The 19158-nt window shown below is 38.6% G+C and overlaps 1 long non-coding RNA gene across 1 annotated transcript in view; it reads left to right on the forward strand.

Annotated features, from left to right (window-relative positions):
- Positions 1–19158, forward strand: part of LOC134807644 (uncharacterized) — a 127144-nt gene that overhangs the window by 35502 nt on the left and 72484 nt on the right. The window contains exon 2 of the long non-coding RNA XR_010148605.1: positions 17317–17414. This is a non-coding gene — a long non-coding RNA (uncharacterized LOC134807644). The remainder of the gene's footprint in view (positions 1–17316; positions 17415–19158) is intronic.

Here is a 19158-nt window from a genome sequence, read left to right on the forward strand (position 1 = left end):
ACCCACTGAGCATGAGCCAAAGCAGGGTGAGGCATCTCCTCACCTGGGAAGCGCAAGGGGTCAGGGAATTCCCTTTCCTAGCCAAGGGAAGCTGTAACAGAAAGCACCTGGAAAATCAGATCACTCTCACCCTAATACTGTGCTTTTCCAACAGTCTCAGCAAACGGAACACCAGGAGATAATATCCTGCACCTGGATCAGAGGGTCCCATGCCCATGGAGCCTTGCTCATTGCTAGCACAGCAGTCTGAGATCGAACTGCAAGGTGGCAGTGAGGCTGGGGGAGGGGTGCCCACCATTGCTGAGGCTTGAGTAGGTAAACAAAGCAGCCTGGAAACTCAAACTGGGTGGAGCCCACTGCAGCTCAAGGAGGCCTGCCTGCCTCTGTAGACTCCACCTCTGGGGGCAGGGCATAGCCGAACAAAAGGCAGCAGAAACCTCTGCAGACTTAAATGTCCCTGTCTGACAGCTTTGAAGAGAGTAGTGGTTCTCCCAGCACAGAGTTTGAGATCGGAGAATGGACAGACTGCCTCCTCAAGTGGGTCCCTGACCCCCGAGTAGCCTAATTGGGAGGCACCCCACAGTAGGGGCAGACTGACACCCCACACGGCCAGGTACCCCTCTGAGACGAAGCTTCCAGAGGAACGATCAGGCAGCAACATTTGCTGTTCAGCAATATTCACTGTTCTGCAGCCTCCACTGCTGATACCCAGGCAAACAGGGTCTGGAGTGGACCTCCAGCACACTCCAACAGACCTGCAGCTGAGGGTCCTGACTGTTAGAAAGAAAACTAACAAACAGAAAGGACATCCACACCAAAACCCCATCTGTATGTCACCATCATCAAAGACCAAAGGTAGATAAAACCACAAAGATGGGGAAAAACAGAGCAGAAAAACTGAAAATTCTAAAAATCAGAGCACCTCTCCCCCTCCAAAGGAACGCAGGTCCTCGCCAGCAATGGAACAAAGCTGGACGGAGAATGACTTTGACGAGTTGAGAGAAGAAGGCTTCAGACCATCAAACTTCTCCGAGCTAAAGGAGGAAGGTAAAACCCATCGCAAAGAAGCTAAAAACCTTGAAAAAAGAATAGATGAATGGCTAACTAGAATAACCTGTGTAGAGAACTCCTTAAATGACCTGATGGAGCTGAAAACCATGGCATGAGAACTACATGACGAATGCACAAGCTTCAGTAGCTGATTCGATCAACTGGAAGAAAGAGTATCAGTGACTGAAGATCAAATGAATGAAATTAAGTGAGAAGAGAAGTTTAGAGAAAAAAGATTAAAAAGAAACAAACAAAGCCTCCAAGACATATTAGACTATGTGAAAAGACCAAATCTACATCTGATTGGTGTACCTGAAAGTGACGGGGAGAATGGAACCAAGTTGGAAAACACTCTGCAGGTTATTATCCAGGAGAACTTCCCCAATCTAGCAAGGCAGGCCAACATTCAAGTTCAGGAAATACAGAGAACGCCACAAAGATACTCCTTGAGAAGAGCAACTCCAAGACATGTGACTGTCAGATTTGCCATAGTTGAAATGAAGGAAAAAATGTTAAGGGCAGCAAGAGAGAAAGGTTGGGTTATCCACAAAGGGAAGCCCACCAGACTAACAGCAGATCTCTCAGCAGAAACTCTACAAGCCAGAAGAGAGTGGGGACTAATATTCAACATTCTTAAAGGAAAGAATTTTCAACCCAGAATTTCATATCCAGCCAAACTATGCTTCATAAGTGAAGGAGAAATAAAATCCTATACAGAGAAGCAAACACTGAGAGATTTTGTCACCACCAGGCTGGCCCTACAAGAGCTCCTGAAGGACGCACTAAACATGCAAAGGAACAACCAGTACCAGCCACTGCAAAAACATGCCAAATTGTAAAGACCGTCGAGGCTAGGAAGAAACTGCATCAACTAACAAGCAAAATAACCAGCTAACATCACAATGACGGGATCAAATTCATACATAACAATATTAACCTTAAATGTAAATGGGCTAAATGCTCCAATTAAAAGACTCAGACTGGCAAATTGGATAAAGAGTCAAGACATATCAGGAAACCCATCTCACATGCAGAGACACACATAGGCTCAAAATAAAGGGATGGAGGAAGATCTACCAAGCAAATGGAAAACAAAAAAAGGCAGGGGTTGCAATCCTAGTCTCTGATAAAACAGACTTTAAACCGACAAAGATCAAAAGAGACAAAGAAGGCCATTACATAATGGTAAAGGAATCAATTCAACAAGAAGAGCTAACTATCCTAAATATATATGCACCCAATACAGGAGCACCCAGATTCATAAAGCAAGTCCTTAGTGACCTACAAGGAGACTTAGACTCCCATACAATAATAATGGGAGACTTTAACACCCCACTATCAACATTAGACAGATCAACAAAACAAAAAGTTAACAAGGATATCCAGGAGTTGAACTCAGCTCTGCACCAAGCAGACCTAATAGACATCTACAGAACTCTTCACCCCAAATCCACAGAATATACATTCTTCTCAGCACCACGTTGCACTTATTCCAAAACTGACCACATAGTTGGAAATAAAGCACTCCTCAGCAAATGTAAAAGAACAGAAATTATAACAAACTGTCTCTAAGACCACAGTGCAATCAAAGTAGAACTCAGGATTAAGAAACTCATTCAAAACCACTCAACTACATGGAAACTGAACAACCTGCTCCTGAATGACTACTGGGTACATAACGAAATGAAGGCAGAAATAAAGATGTTCTTTGAAACCAATGAGAACAAAGATACAACATACCAGAATCTCTGGGACACATTTAAAGCAGTGTATAGAGGGAAATTTATAGCACTAAAAGCCCACAAGAGAAAGCAGGAAAGATCTAAAATTGACACCCTAACATCACAATTAAAAGAACTAGAGAAGCAAAAGCAAACATATTCAAAAGCTAGCAGAAGGCAAGAAATAACTAAGATCAGAGCAGAACTGAAGGAGATAGAGACATAAAAAACCCTTCAAAAAATCAAAGAATCCAGGACCTGGCTTTCTGAAAAGATCAACAAAATTGATAGACCACTAGCAAGACTAATAAAGAAGAAAAGAGAGAAGAATCAAATAGATGCAATAAAAAATGATAAAGGAGATACCACCACCGATCCCACAGAAATACAAACTACCATCAGAGAATACTATAAACACCTCTATGCAAATAAACTAGAAAATCTAGAAGAAATGGATAAATTCCTCAACACATACACCCTCCGAAGACTAAACCAGGAAGAAGTTGAGTCCCTGAATAGACCAATAACAGGCTCTGAAATTGAGGCAATAATTAATAGCCTACTAACCAAAAAAAGTCCATGACCAGACGGATTCACAGCCGAATTCTACCAGAGGTATGAGGAGGAGCTAGTATCATTCCATCTGAAACTATTCCAATCAATAAAAAAAGAGGGAATCCTCCCTAACTCATTTTATGAGGCCAGCAACATCCTGATAACAAAGCCTGGCAGAGACACAACAAAAAAAGAGGATTTTAGACCAATATTCCTGATGAACTTCGATGCAAAAATCGTCAATAAAATACTGGCAAACCAAATCCAGCAGCACATCAAAAAGCTTATTCACCATGATCAAGTGGGCTTCATCCCTGGGATGCAAGGCTGGTTCAACATACACAAATCAATAAACGTAATCCAGCATATAAACAGAACCAAAGACAAAAACCACATGGTTATCTCAATAGATACAGAAAAGGCCTTTGACAAAATTCAACAGCCCTTCATGTAAAAACTCTCAATAAATTAGGTATTGATGGGACGTATCTCAAAATAATAAGAGCTATTTATGACAAACCCACAGCCAATATCATACTGAATGGGCAAAAACTGGAAGCATTCCCTTTGAAAACTGGCACAAGACAGGGATGCCCTCTCTCACCACTCCTATTCAGCATGGTGTTGGAAGTTCTGGCCAGGGCAATCAGGCAGGAGAAAGAAATAAAGGGTATTCAATTAGGAAAAGAGGAAGTCAAATTGTCCCTGTTTGCAGATGACATGATTGTATATTTAGAAAACCCCACCTTCTCAGCCCAAAATCTCCTTAAGCTGATAAGCAACTTCAGCAAAGTCTCAGGATACAAAATCAATGTGCAAAAATCACAAGCATTCTTATACACCAATAACACACAAACAGAGACCCAAATCATGAGTGAACTCCCATTCACAATTGCTTCAAAGACAATAAAATACCTAGGAATCCAATCTACAAGGGATGTGAAAGACCTCTTCCAGGAGAACTACAAACCACTGCTCAGTGAAATAAAAGAGGACACAAACAAATGGAAGAACATTCCATGCTCATGGATAGGAAGAATCAATATCATGAAAATGGCCATACTGCCCAAGGTAATTTATAGATTCAATGCCATCCCCATCAAGCTACCAATGACTTTCTTCACAGAATTGGAGAAAACTACTTTAAAGTTCATATGGAACCAAAAAAGAGCCCCCATTGCCAAGACAATCCTAAGGCAAAAGAACAAAGCTGGAGGCATCACACTACCTGACTTCAAACTATACTACAAGGCTACAGTAACCAAAACAGCACGGTACTGGTACAAAAACAGAGATATAGACCAATGCCACAGGACAGAGCCCTCAGAAATAATACCATGCATCTACAACCGTCTGATCTTTGACAAACCTGACAAAAACAAGAAATGGGAAAAGCATTCCCTATTTCATAAATGGTTCTGGGAAAACTGGCTAGCCATATGTAGGAAGCTGAAACTGGATCCCTTTGTTACTCCTTATACAAAAATTAATTCAAGGTGGATCAAAGACTTAAATGTTAGACCTAAAACCATAAAAACCCTAGAAGAAAACCTAGGCAATACCTTTCAGGACATAGGCATGGGCAAGGACTTCATGTCTAAAACACCAAAAGCAATGGCAATGAAAGCCAAAATTGACAAATGGGATCTAATTAAACTAAAGAGCTTCTGCACAGCAAAAGAAACTATTATCAGAGTGAACAGGCAACCTATAGAATGGGAGAAAATTTTTGCAATCTACTTATCTGACAAAGGGCTAATATCCAGAATCTACAAACAACTCAAACAAATTTACAAGAAAAAAACAACCCCATCAAAAAGTGGGCAAAGGATATAAACAGACACTTCTCAAAAGAAGACATTTATGCAGCCAACAGACACATGAAAAATGCTCACCATCACTGGCCATCAGAGAAATGCAAATCAAAACCACAATGAGATACTATCTCACACCAGTTGGAATGGTGATCATTAAAAAGTCAGGAAACAACAGGTGCTGGAGAGGATGTGGAGAAATAGGAACACTTTTACATTGTTGGTGGGACTGTAAACTAGTTCAACCATTGTGGAAGACAGTGTGGCAATTCCTCAAGGATCTAGAACTAGAAATACCATTTGACCCAGCCATCCCATTACTGGGTATATACCCAAAGGATTATAAATCATGCTACTATAAAGACACATGCACACGTATGTTTATTGTGGCACTATTCACAATAGCAAAGACTTCGAACCAACCCAAATGTCCATCAATGATAGACTGGATTAAGAAAATGTGGCACATATATACCATGGAATACTATGCAGCCATTAAAAAGGATGAGTTCATGTCCTTTGTAGGGACATGGATGAAGCTGGAAACCATCATTCTCAGCAAACTATTGCAAGGGCAAAAAATCAAACACCTGATGTTCTCACTCATAGGTGGGAATTGAACAATGAGAACACTTGGACACAGGAAGGGGAACATCACACACCAGGGCCTGTTGTGGGGTGCGGGAAGTGCGGAGGAATAGCATTAGGAGATATACCTAATGTAAATGACGAGTTAATGGGTGCAGCACACCAACATGGCACATGTATACATAAGTAACAAACCTGCGTGTTGTGCACATGTACCCTTGAACTTAAAGTATAATAAAAAACAAAAAACAAAAAAGACAAAAGATAGCAAGTGCTGGCAAAGATGTGGAGAAAAGGAGACACTTATACATTCCTTGGCGGTAATGTAAATTAGGAGAGACGTTATTAAAAATAGTCTAAAGGCTTTTCAAAAAACTGAAAATAGAACTATACATGATCCAGGGCTCCCACTGCTGGACCTATAGCCATATCTGTTCAGTATGTTGAAGAGATGTCTGCACTCCCATGTTCATTGTAGCATTATTCACAATACCAAAGATATGGGATCAATCAAAGCATCCATTTAATGGATGAATGGATAAAGAAAAGGTGATGTATGTATATGTGTGTGTGTGTTTGTGTGTGCGTATAATGTGATATATATTGCATTATAGAAATAGAATACTATTCAGCCTTTGAATAGAAGAAAATCCTATTATTTGCAACAATATGGATGGATCTTGATGATATTATTATTATTTGTTTGTTTTTGAGACAGGGTCTCATTCTGTCACCCAGGCTGGAGTGCAGTGGTGTGATCTTGGCTCACTGCGAACTCCGTCTCTCAGGTTCAAGGATTCTTGTGCCTAAGCCTCCTGAGTAGCTGGGATTACAGGCACACACCACCATGCCCGGCTGATGTTTGTATTTTTAGTAGAGATGGGGTTTTGCTTTGGTGGTCAGGGTGCTCTTGAACTCCTGGCCTCATGTGATCCACCTGCCTTAGCCTCCCAAAGTGCTGGGATTACAAGCATGAGCTACCACACCCAGCCTGGATGATATTATTTTAAGTGAAATAAGCCCAATACAGAAAGATAAATATCACATGATCTCACTTATATGTGAAATCTAAAAAAGTCAACCTCATAGAAGCAGAGAGTAAAGTAATGGTTGCCAGGGACTGGGATGGGGAATTACTGTGAAAACATTTGTTGAATGACACAAAATTTCAGTTAGACATGAATAATAAGTTTAAGAAATTTATAATTGTACAACATGGTGAATATAGTTCATAACAATGTATTGCATACTTGAAAATCACTAAAAGAGTGGATTTTAAGTTTTCTCACCACAAAAAATAATAAGAAGCTGGGGTAATAAATATATTAATTAGCTCGATTTAGCCATTGTAAAATGCATGCATATTTCAACACACCACGTTATGTAGCATGAATATATATAATTTTTGTCAGTTAAAAAATAATTAAAGAAAGATAAAAAAGATTTAAAAAGAAGGAAGCCTTGTCAATTGTGACACAAAGATGAATCTAGAAGACTTTATTCTTAGCTCATTATGCCAGGTACAGAAAAATATTCTGTGTGATCTCACTTGTATGTGGAATCTAGACAAGCAGAGAGTAGAATAGTGATTGCTAGGGGCTCTGGGATGGGGGTGGGAATGGGGAGAAGTTGGTCAAAAGGTACAAAATTTCAGTTCCACAGGATAAATAAGTTTTGACGATCTATTGTACCGTGTGGTGATTGTGTTAACTATAATGTGTTATATATTTTAAAATTTCTAAGAGAGTCTGTCTTAAATCCTCACCTCAAAAAAATGATTAAGTATGTGAGATGATGATATGTTAATTAGTTTGAATCATTTCACAATGTATATCAAAACATCATGTTGTACACCATAAATATATATAATTTTTATTTGTCAGTTATACCTCAATAAAACTGGGGGGAAAATGGAAAAGGGAGGGTGAAATCAGTCATCATTACATCTTCCTGATATGGTCTGGCTGTGTCCCCACCCAAATCTCATCTTGAACTGTAGCTGCCATAATTCCCACCTGTTTTGAGAGGGACTCAGTGGGAGGTAATTGAATCATGGGGTTGGATTATTCCCATGCTGTTCTTGTGGCTGTGAATAAGTCTCACAAGATCTGATTGTTTTATAAAGGGGAGTTCCCCTTCACATGGTGTCTTTTGCCTGCTGCCATGTAAGATGTGACTTTGCTCCTCATTCACCTTCCTCCGTGATTGTGAGGCCTCCCTAGCCATGTGGAACTGTGAGTCAATTAAACCTCTTTCCATTATAAATTACCCAGTCTTTTTTAGGAGCATAAGAACAGACTAATACACTTCCTAAACAATTTTGCAGCTTTCTTTCAATCTTTGTCTGTGTATATTCCATTGTTTATATCATGCTAATCGGAGTGTGTTTAGGAACCATTTTGTAAAGAAAAACTAAAAAACATGAGCTTATGACACAATCTCTGCATTTAAAACCCTGAAAATATACATACTTATTTCCAAGGAAAGGAAACAGGTAAACCACTTGATTTACTGAGCTGCTGGGAGTGTGATGCTTTTCTTCTCTTTTGATTTGACTTAATGTTGTTAATGCAATAAGAGGAGGGAAATGTTAATTCTTAAAGTTGAAACTGCTGGGAAAACATTGAATCTTGAAGGATTCTGAAGGACAAAACATGATTTTTCTCTATGTTTGCTACTATCTTGTTACTTATGTACTTGTGAATATTCTTATTTGATGGTATATTTCATGTCAGACTTTGAGAATAGGAGAACTACTGTAATTGAACAACAATAAATTTGAAAAGTAATTTCAAGAAGACCACTCACTAGAGCAAGGACATATTTTCCCATAATATTCTAATCTGCCATCATGATTGTTCCTTTCATCAAAAACAAATGAATAAATATCTTAATCTACCTGGTAGCCATATGTTACATCAATAAAATGACCTCTATTACAAGTGTAGCTAAAGTGACAAGGCCTTCTTCATGAATAATGGCAGATGTGTATAATGACAGATATTGATTTTAGCTTTTTAAATCAATTTCCCTAGCTCATTATAGCTATCTTTTTATGATTTAACTTAGCAGGTACATTTATTATTAAGTCTGTGCTTTCTAAATAAAAAAGGAAATATCCTATAGTAGCATGCACTGTTTAAGTGCATTATATTTATTATATTAAATATATTGAGCTTTAACAATACCCTTTTGGATTGAGCTTTAACAATAGCCTTTTGGATAATTATTTTCCTTTTATACATGAAGACATGAAGTTAAGCTTACAGAGACAGTAAGTAATATAGATGGGATATTAGTCCAGGTAATGGCTGACACCAAAGCTTCATTATTTTTTCACTACAACATAAACATCAATTAGCAAAGTTGCTTGGGAAATTGGATTATTACATCTTCAGGTTTAAATTTCATAGTAAAAATAAAATTAATCTACATCTTTTAAGTTCATGTGAAATAATGGCAGCCATGTTAATCTGAATTTCCCAATGTGTTCTACAAAAACACATTTGTACAGATCAACAAGAAGAATGAATAAAACTACACATGCTGTACATATACAGCCTAACTAAGAGACAATGCTATTATGATTTTGAGTGTGTCCCTCCAAGTTCATCTGTTGGAAACTTAATCCCTGGTGCAACAATGTAGAGAGGTGGGACTTTTAAGAGGTAATTAGGTCATGAGGGCTCTGTCCTTTCTTGCTCTCTTTCTTGTGCTCTTACCATATTATTCCTTCTGCCATGGTATGACACAGCAACAAGATGCTTGCCAGATGCAGTTCCCTTGACCTTGGGCTTTACAGCCTCCAGAACTGTAAGAAATAGATCTCTGTTCTTTATAAATTACTCCATGTCAGGTATTTTGTTATAGTAGCACAAAGCGGAGTAAGAGAATACCATAAAATACAATTTATAAGTATGTAAATATGCATTTTAAATGCATACAAGATATAACTGTTCCCCCAGGAGTCTGGCATCCCCAGTAAGACACAATTATATTTCAGAATATAATAAAACTCATAACATTGTATAACAGGAAATGCATGCCTAAAATAATATGTAGGCATGTTATTTTAATAGGAAGTGGTGGGATAGGTAGACATTCTGTCCTTAAAAAGTTGTTTGCTAATATTTTTGAAGAGTATTGGGCTCCATATACGACCTGCTCAGAGCAATTTACTTTGTTTAAGAAAAATTGTTATACAGATTACATATCCCTATCCCAAATGCTTGGGACTACCAGAAGTGTTTTGGATTTCAGAGGTTTTTGTTTTTTGCTATATTTGCATAAATATAAGATTATCTTGGGGATGGGACTCAAGTCTAAACATGAAATTCATTTACACACAGAGCCTGAAGGTAATTTTATACAATGTTTTAAACAATCTTTTGCACGAAACAAAGTTTTGACTGCATTTTGACTCTGACTTGTCACATGAGGTCAGGTGTGGCAATTTCTTCGTGTGGCATCATGTTGGTGCTCAAAAAGTTTCAGATTTAGGAGCATTCAGGATTTTGGATTTTTGGATTAGGAATGTTCAACTTGTTATATACATGAAACAATCATAAATATTTTATGATTTCACAAAGGACTGTCAGAAGAACAGCAGGATTTTAATCACTGTATCAGCATGTTCTACCAGGACAAAGGAACTCTAAGCAAGTTCATATTTGCAAGAGCACAAAGCTATTTCTTAAGTGTACAGTACTTAAAGCTACCTTGAAGGTTTAGATAACTAAAGAAAAACAACATAAACAAATTTAGATGTATTTATTTCCTACTAATGGCGTCTTAATCTGTTTTCTCTTGCTCATAATAGAATACCTAAAACTGGGTAATTTATTTTGAAAAAGGAATTTATATCTTACAAAGTCTGAGAAGTCCAAGGTTGAGGGGGCCACATCTGGTATGGATCTTCTTGCCGGTGGGGACTCTCTACAGAGTCCCTAGGTGGCTCAGGGCATCAAATGGAAGGGAGACTTAGTGTGCTAACTCAGGTCTCTCTTCCTCTTCTTATAAAATTACCAGTCCCACTCCTTGTGATAATACATTAATCCATTAACTTATTGATCCTTTAATCCGTGAATAGATTAATTCATTCATGAGGGCAGAGTCGTCACAACCCAATCACCTCTTAAAGGCCCTGTCAATACTGCCACACTGGGGATTACATTTTAACATGAGTTTTTTGGAAAAAAAAATTCAAACCACAGCAAGTGGCATACTTCAACTTTATAGAATGCTGAAGGCCCTAGGGTCTTCTAGAAATTATTGAAAAATACACTTCTTAGACTACCTTTGTATATTCTCTGGGAACCCCTAACACTTGCCTTTATATCACACACTACATTAGGAAGCTACAAGTTGCATCATTGAAAAGCTCTGATGCTTGTTAGAATCAGTGAATTTTAGTGCTTACATCAGGATGTCCTAAAGGACTTTTCAAAGTGCATTGTAATGACTTGTTAGCAAGTATATGTTTTTCTCTTAACCGTTGCATATTCTTTTTTTGTTTAGTAAAATGGCTAGCAAAGTAGAAGCCCCTTAAATATTTGTTGATTGTGAAATGGGTAAATTACCCTCAGAACTTAGACATAAAATTATATTCTGCAAGAGTTTACTAAGAATCAACACCAGATCAGACAAAAGTATAGGTAGGAACAGAAATGACCAAACCTAAGAGTAGATTTGGGTATATGTTGCCAAGGGATTCTTGGGAAAGACTCAAATGCAATGACAAAAACGAGGATGTTTGCTTAGATATGGAATATAATAAACTGAAGCCTAGGTAAAAGATTGTCTTCACGCTTCTGTGCCAAAACTGAGGCCTGTCTCCAGCAGCCGTCCTTCCTCCCACGGGTCCTGCTAAAGCTGTGTCCCTTTAGGTCAATACTAGCTTGCTATCACAAGCCACAGTCGAGTCTGGCAGAGTAATTACCTAGAGACACCAGAAGTCAATTGAGCCTAAAGGGTACAAGTTATCATGTTTAAGGACAAAAAAAAAGTCTCAGCTTTTAGGTCCATGATTAAATATCGGGCTGAATACACAAAGAGAAGTAGGCAGCCTTGAGCTGTAAATGCACAGGGCAGAAAGTGGAATTAAAGAATTGAAGGAGGAATTGAAAAAGGCACATGAAGATAACGTTACCTATGTTAGGGGTGTTTCCCAGAGCATTATCTTCCTGGGTGTGGGGTCTATTGTGCGTCCTGAGTGAAATATTTAGATATGAGGTGGACAGCAAGAGAGAGATTACCCTAGCCATCCTACACAAGTTGTAATTTGTATTAGACAAATACTGCATGATCTCACTTATATGTGGAATATAAAAAAACAGAACTCATAGAAACAGAGAATAGAATGATGATTGCCAGAAGCTGGGACTAGGGAAATGGGAAAATGTTCGTCAAAAGGTACAAACTTTAAGTTATAAGATGAATAAGTTCTGGAGACCTAGTGTACCAGAATGGTAACTATGGTTAATAATAATATATTGTACACAGATATTCCTTGACTTACAGTGGGTTACATCCTAATAAACTCATCATAAAATCAAAACATCATAGGTCAAACCATAGTAAGTTGAGGACTATCTGTACTTGAAATTTGCTAAGAGAGGCTGGGCGCAGTGGCTCACGCCTGTAATACTAGCACTTCGAGAGGCTGAGGCAGGCAGATCACGAGGTCAGGAGTTCGAGACCAACCTGGCCAACATAGTGAAACCCCATCTCTATTAAAAATGCAAAAAATTAGCCGGGCGTGATGGCGGGCACCTGTAATCCCAGCTACTCGGGAGGCTGAGGCAGGAGAATTGCTTGAACCCAGAAGGCGGAGGTTGCAGTGAGCCAAGATCAAGCCATTGCACTCCAGCCAGGGTGACAGTGTGAGACTGTCTCAAAAATAAATAAATAAATAAATAAATAAATAAAATAAAAAATAAATTTGCTAAGAGAGTAGATCTTAAGTATTCTCAACACACATCCCCCTAAATGGTAACTATGTGAGGTGATGGATATGTTAATTAGCTCGATTCTGGTAATCATTTCACAATGTATATGTGTATCAAAACATTACTTTGTACACCTTAAATATATATGATTTTTATTTGCCAACCATATTTCAATAAAGCTAGAAAAAGAAAAACAATAAAAATAAACAGCTGTATTTTACCTTCACTTACTACCTTTTTGATACTATTCCTTTCTTTGTGAAGATCTGTATTTCTGACCTATATTGACCTTTTCTCTAAAGAACTACTTTTAACACTTCTTGCAAGAAAGATCTACTGACGACAAGTTATCTCAATTGGTCCAAAAAAAAAAAAAACTTCTTTGTTTCTCTTTCACCTTTGAAGGACAATTTTACAGAGTGCAGAACTTTAGGCTGGTGGGGTTTTTTTTTCCTCACAATACTTTAAATATTTTATTCCACTCTCTTCTTGCTTGCATGGTTTCTAAGAAGAAATCAGATGTAATCCTTATATCTGTTCTAGAGGTAAGGTGGGTTTTTTTTTTTTTTCCTTCTGGCTTAAGGACATTTTCTTTATATTTGATTTTCTGTAATTTAAAAATCATATGCCCAGGTGTGGTTTTTTGGGTCACTTATCTTGCAGGCGTTCCCCGAACTTTCTGGATCTATGGCTTTGTGTCTGATATTACTTTGAGAACATTCTCAATCATTACTATTTCAAATATTTCCTCGGTTCTTTTCTTCTCCTTCTGGTATTTCTATTATGTGCATGCTACTTACACCTGGAGTTGTTCTACAGTTCTTAGATATTCTGTTCTATGCCATTCAGTCTCTGTTCTCTTTGCCTTTCAGTTTTGGAGGTTTCTATTATATAGATAGATAGATAGATAGATAGATAGATAGATAGATAGATAGATAGATACACACACATATATGTGTGTGTATATATAGATAGATACACACACATATATGTGTGTATATATAGATAGATACACACACATATATGTGTGTATATATAGATAGATACACACACATATGTGTATATATAGATAGATATGTGTATATATATAAAGAGAGATTAGATATTCTTTTCTCAGCTGTGTCCAATCTACTAATAGCCCGTCAAAGGCATTCTTCATTTCTGTTACAAAGTTTTTGATCTCCAGCATTTCTTTTTGGTTCTTTCTTAGGATTTCCAATTCTCTGTTAACATTGCCTGTCTGTTCTTGCATGCTGTCTATTTTATCCATTGGAGCCCTTAGCATACTAATCATTGTTGTTTTAAATTCCCAGTCTGATTGTTACCAGTGGTGAATCCGATGGATCTGCAGCAAACTTTATCCTTGCCCCCTTGGAGGAAAGAATTCAGCTGAGAGGCATAAGGCAGAGTGAGAGACTGAGGCAAGCTTTGGAGCAGCAATGAAAGTTTATTAAAAGGTTTTACAGCAAGAACAAAAGGAAGCAAAGTACACTTGGAAGAGGGCCAAGTGGGTGACTTGGGAGATCCAAGTGCCCCATCTGGCCCTTGATTTGGGGTTTTATACCATAGTTCCAGGGTTTCCATTTCTCCTGCCTTGATTTTTCTCTTGGGGTGGGCTGTCTGCATGCACAGTGGCCTGCCAGCACTTGGGAGGGGCCGCATGCACAGTGTGTTTACTGCAGTTGTGTCCATGCTCACTTGAGGCCTTTTTCCCTTACCAGTCGAGCCTTCCTAGAGGAAGGTCACATACCAGTTAAATGCCACTATTTTGCCTCTTAGTGTGCACGCTTAAGCCCACTCACCCAACTCCTGAGATCTTATTGGGAAGCGGCTGATCACTAGCTTCAGATGTTTTCTATCTTTTGAGAGACTGCCTTTCCTGGGCACTGGCTGTTACCAATTCTTATTTTAGAGAGATGGTTAAAAAACAACCTGATGATCACCTGAGGGTCACCTGACATTCCTGGCGGGGGAGGGGCCCTTTCCTGCTCTGCTCATGTGTGCCTAACTACCTACTCTAATGTGATCATTCCAACATTTCTATGATGTTTAGTTCTAAGGCTTGCTCTGCCTCTTCACATTTTATTTTTTGCCTTTAGTATGCCTTTTTTTTTTCTCTTGATAGCTGGACATAATGTATTGAGTAAAATGAATGGTTGTAAATGAGCCTTAGTAACGCAGTGATAAGGTGTGGGGGAAGAGGAAGCGTTCTCTGGCCCTATCATTAGGTCTCAGTCTTTTATTTTTAGCAAGCCTATGCCTCTGGACTGTGATCTCCACAAGTGCTGTTCAGTTCCTTCCCATTTAGGTGGGACAGGATAGCTGAGTTGGGTGGAATTGGGCATTTCTCTTCTCCAGGTAAGTTAGGGTCCGATAAAACCCCAGTAGGTTAAGCTCTGGTTAAATAGTTTCTCCTGAGAGCAGACATTGTTAAGAGCTGAGTGCTTTGGTGTATTTCAAAATGGTTGCTTTTTCCCTCCCTCTGCTGGAAGCACAAAGGGATTTTCCCCTAATATTTACTGTGAGAGCCCCGATAGAGCTCCTGGAGATAAAACCAAAGTATGGGGAGACCCCTAAACTAGATCCCCTTGGAGTTTTTAACTCTCTGACTTTTCACAATGACCCTCCAGCAATTTGCCAATTACAGTTCAGGTTTTCCTACCCCAGCACTTGTTCCTGTGGCGGTTTCCACTCTCGAGTTTGTTCTCCGGTAAGTCATGACTCTATATTTGCCTGTCTGTCCCTCTCCAATCTTGGGGGCAGTGATTTACCCTGTGTTCTCACCTTTCTTATGGATCCAAGAAGAGTTGTTGATTTTTTCAGTCTGTTCACTTTTTTATTTGTTAGGAGAAATTGATGACTTCCAAGTTCCTTACATGTGGAAAGGCTAACTTCTTAAAACTAAATTGTTTTTTGTTTTAACAATATATAATTTTTGTAAGTTATTTTTTTGAAGATGCTGATTTAAATATTTAGTTCTGCATTATCCAAATATCTTGAATATAACTACTTTGCATTTATCTTAAGAAGTTCACTAATGGGCATAGACATGGGAATACCTGAGAGGTGCAGTCAGGCTAGCTCTTGAAACCAGGCTATGAGGGCTGAAAAGAATCTTAGAGATCATGAATTTAAACTATTTTCATGTTAAAAAGAAAAGAACAAAAACAACGACCAAAAACAAAAACAAAACACAAAAAAACCCTCAGAGGCCTAGGTAAGGCTGACTCTCTTCCTTCAACAACCAGTACTCGTCTCATCTCATTGAATACCCTCTCCCCACTGTCAAAACCTCATCTAGCACAGCTGACACACTTGGGTCTCCCCAGTGAATGGTTTAGAAATTCAGATCTACAGACACTGGAGGCATGCTCTTCTATGCTGCACACCGAGTGCATCTCTACCATCCAGTGTTGGAGACACGTAGAACATTCCCATATTCTCAGACGTGTCAGTCCTTCTCTGACTCTTTCCTTCACTGAAAGTCAGTAGCACTGACATTGTAGGGACTTTCATACCAGTACTGTGAAAGATGTTGAACGCTCTCACAAATTCAGCAGACACACTGGTACCTTCCTGCCTCCACTGCTATAAACATTCAGATTATTTTCATTAAGTTCTTTAAAACATCCCACCCCAGGATATCTACAGTACTTGATGAAAAAAGTCTGAAAGAGTGCTGTCTGCGATGATGGAAATATCCTATAATTCTGAGCTTGCCCAATACAGTGACCACTACCCACAGGAAGCTGTTGTGCACCTGATACACGAACACAAAGTCTTTTGAGTGTTAGATTATTGAAATTTGGCCATGGGTGGGGGGGGGGGGAATGTTAAACTGTAAACTATCTCTTGGCAAATTATAAAATGCTTCTCATAGCCCATCCAACTCCTTAAAGCTCCATACCACCACCACACAAAACTTTCTCTTGCTATTCTCTAAGACTTGTCAGTTATTCTCGACCCTAAAATCCCTAGATCTTCCAATAAATATGGAAATTTGCCTTAATACCAAGATTTCTGCAATACTTGTTGAATGTCAGAAAATTTCTTCTGGCAGGAAATTAGATCAATCTGGGGCGAGGTCCTGCTGTGCTGTTAGACTTCAGAAGTTTTAGTTTAATTGCACTACAGAGTGAATGTGTGTGTGGTGGAGGGTGGTGGTCAGTGGTAGACAGCTCCAAGCTTTATGCATTTGATGTTTCTTTCTAACTAATCCTTTAACTAATTCAATCATCCATTCATTCTACAACTATCTATTGAGTAACTAGCTGCTGGCAAGATAGCCATAAACATGAGAGAAAACTCCCTGCCTTCACAAGACTTCTATTGTAGTAGCAGAGTTCAACAATAACAAACAAATAAGCAACTACAGTATTTAGAAAAAATAAAACTGCATAAAATAATGTCGTGTACTAATACAGGTTACAATAAAAATTAAGCAAGGTAAAGGTGAGTAGGAGACCACACAGGTATTTTAGATAGGGAGGTCTCAGGGGCCTCTCTGAGGAGGTGACATTTGGGCACAGACTGGCATGAAGTGAGGGAACAAGCCATTCAGTGATATAGAGCAAAACTATCAAGGGAGAATCCAGAGTGAAGGCAAAGTCACAGAGGCTGAAACATGTTTCCTATATCCAGGAGCAACCTGAGAGGATCCCATGCCGGGACAGGTGTGACTACAACAGAATGAGAGCAAGAGACAGTGACAGCAGATGAAGTCTGAGAACAGCTACCAGGTAAGTTCCTGGGAAACAAAGTTCTATGTCAGACCAGAACTCACAGCAAGAGATGAATTAGGTGAAGCATCCCTTTTATTGTGTCCCAATTAAAGTTGTTCTAGTGGCTCTAGATCAGTGCTTTTCAAAGGTTAATATGTATATGAATTACCTGAGGATCTTATGAAATGCCACTTCTGATTATCTAAGTCTGGGGTCGGTTGTGATCACAGAACAAGCTTCTATACTGTTGTTCCTGGTCTACTTTGAGATGCAAGGCTCCAGAGTATAGATCATCATCGGACTGAAGTCCACACTCCTTTGGTTTATAAAAGCTTTGTTTCTAATTATGTCTTCAACTTCATTTTTGCTGCTCATTCTCCCCACCACCATCTCCCTTCCCTACTTTATATGCTCCAGGTGTATCTCTTTCTTTCTCGAACACACCAGGAGCTCTCTCATTCTCAGGCCTTCACAAAGTTAGTGTCTCTCTTCCTAGAGCAAACATCTCTCCCTCTTCACCAGTCTTAGTCCTCTATTAGTTCCTAGCTTAGTTTTTACTCCCCTAGTGTAGGGTTTTGCTGCCCTCTCACATGCCACTAAAGCTCTCTATCCACCTTCTTAACACTCACCTGTCATTTAGCCTAGTTCTTAGAGGAAGACCCAGATTCCTGTGCTGGTTGTTGCAGTCCTAGAGCATAGCACAGTGTTTACAACAAAAGTCCCCACTGAATATTTGATGTGTAAAAGCATGATTGAAGGAGTTAAACCACAAGACACACTGCTGTAACAATCTACAGAAAATGAGCATTTGGTTACAATGTATCAGAGTCTAGTGGCTTTGTAAGCTAAAAATATAATGAATAATTCTTAACACCAAGACAGTACTTTGCTGATAACCTACATTAATTAACCTTTGTAATTGAATGATGTATTATAAATTGTTTTTGGAGTTTCCATAAAATATGATGAATAACAAGGAGGAGTGATGCTTCAGTTAAGGTTCTTAAACTAGTTAAGTGTGTTTTCTTTGTACACAAACAAATCACTGCCACATAGATATGGTCGATGAATTTTATAGATTTATGACCTTTTAGCTTTTCTGAAATGCTTCAAACATGGGTTTATCAACAGATTGTCTATTAACTAATCAGCACATTGACGTTTGTCTCTTCTGCCTCCCTTTCTCTGAATTTTTTAGTGTGCCTATTTTGACAGGCATCAAATCCAATAATTAATGTGACATACACAGAGACATATGCTATCTCAGGACAGCATACCATTAGTTCTAAGTGGGTTGCATCATTATGTGTCTTCATACAATTAATCAGAACAAAGACGGCTGGAGGTCCATGTAGATTGTCTTGACTGGGTCAAAATAGGAAGTCTGAATATGGGGTCAAAGTCAATGTCATACATAAGACACTGGGAAATAATGTTATAAAAGTTCCATGCTGTACCAGTCAGAATTCTCTAGAGAAACAGAACCAGCAGAACTAATTGTACATTGTATATACTTATTTATAAACTATATATATTAAAATTATATACATAAAATTATATTAACATATAAAGCATGTTATTTTATGAAATTGGCTCATGCAATTGGCTGACAAGTACAAAAGGGGCAGGTCAGGCAGAAACTCTGAAATCTGTAGGGCAGGTCACCAGGCTGGAAATTGTGGAAGTTGACACTGCAGTCTTAAGGCAGGACTTCTTCAGAAAACCTCAATTTTCATTCTTAAGATCTTCAACTGATTATATC

This window comes from Pan troglodytes, chromosome 11 (genome assembly GCF_028858775.2).
Source record: "Pan troglodytes isolate AG18354 chromosome 11, NHGRI_mPanTro3-v2.0_pri, whole genome shotgun sequence".
In the NCBI taxonomy this organism is placed as follows: Eukaryota; Metazoa; Chordata; class Mammalia; order Primates; family Hominidae; genus Pan; species Pan troglodytes.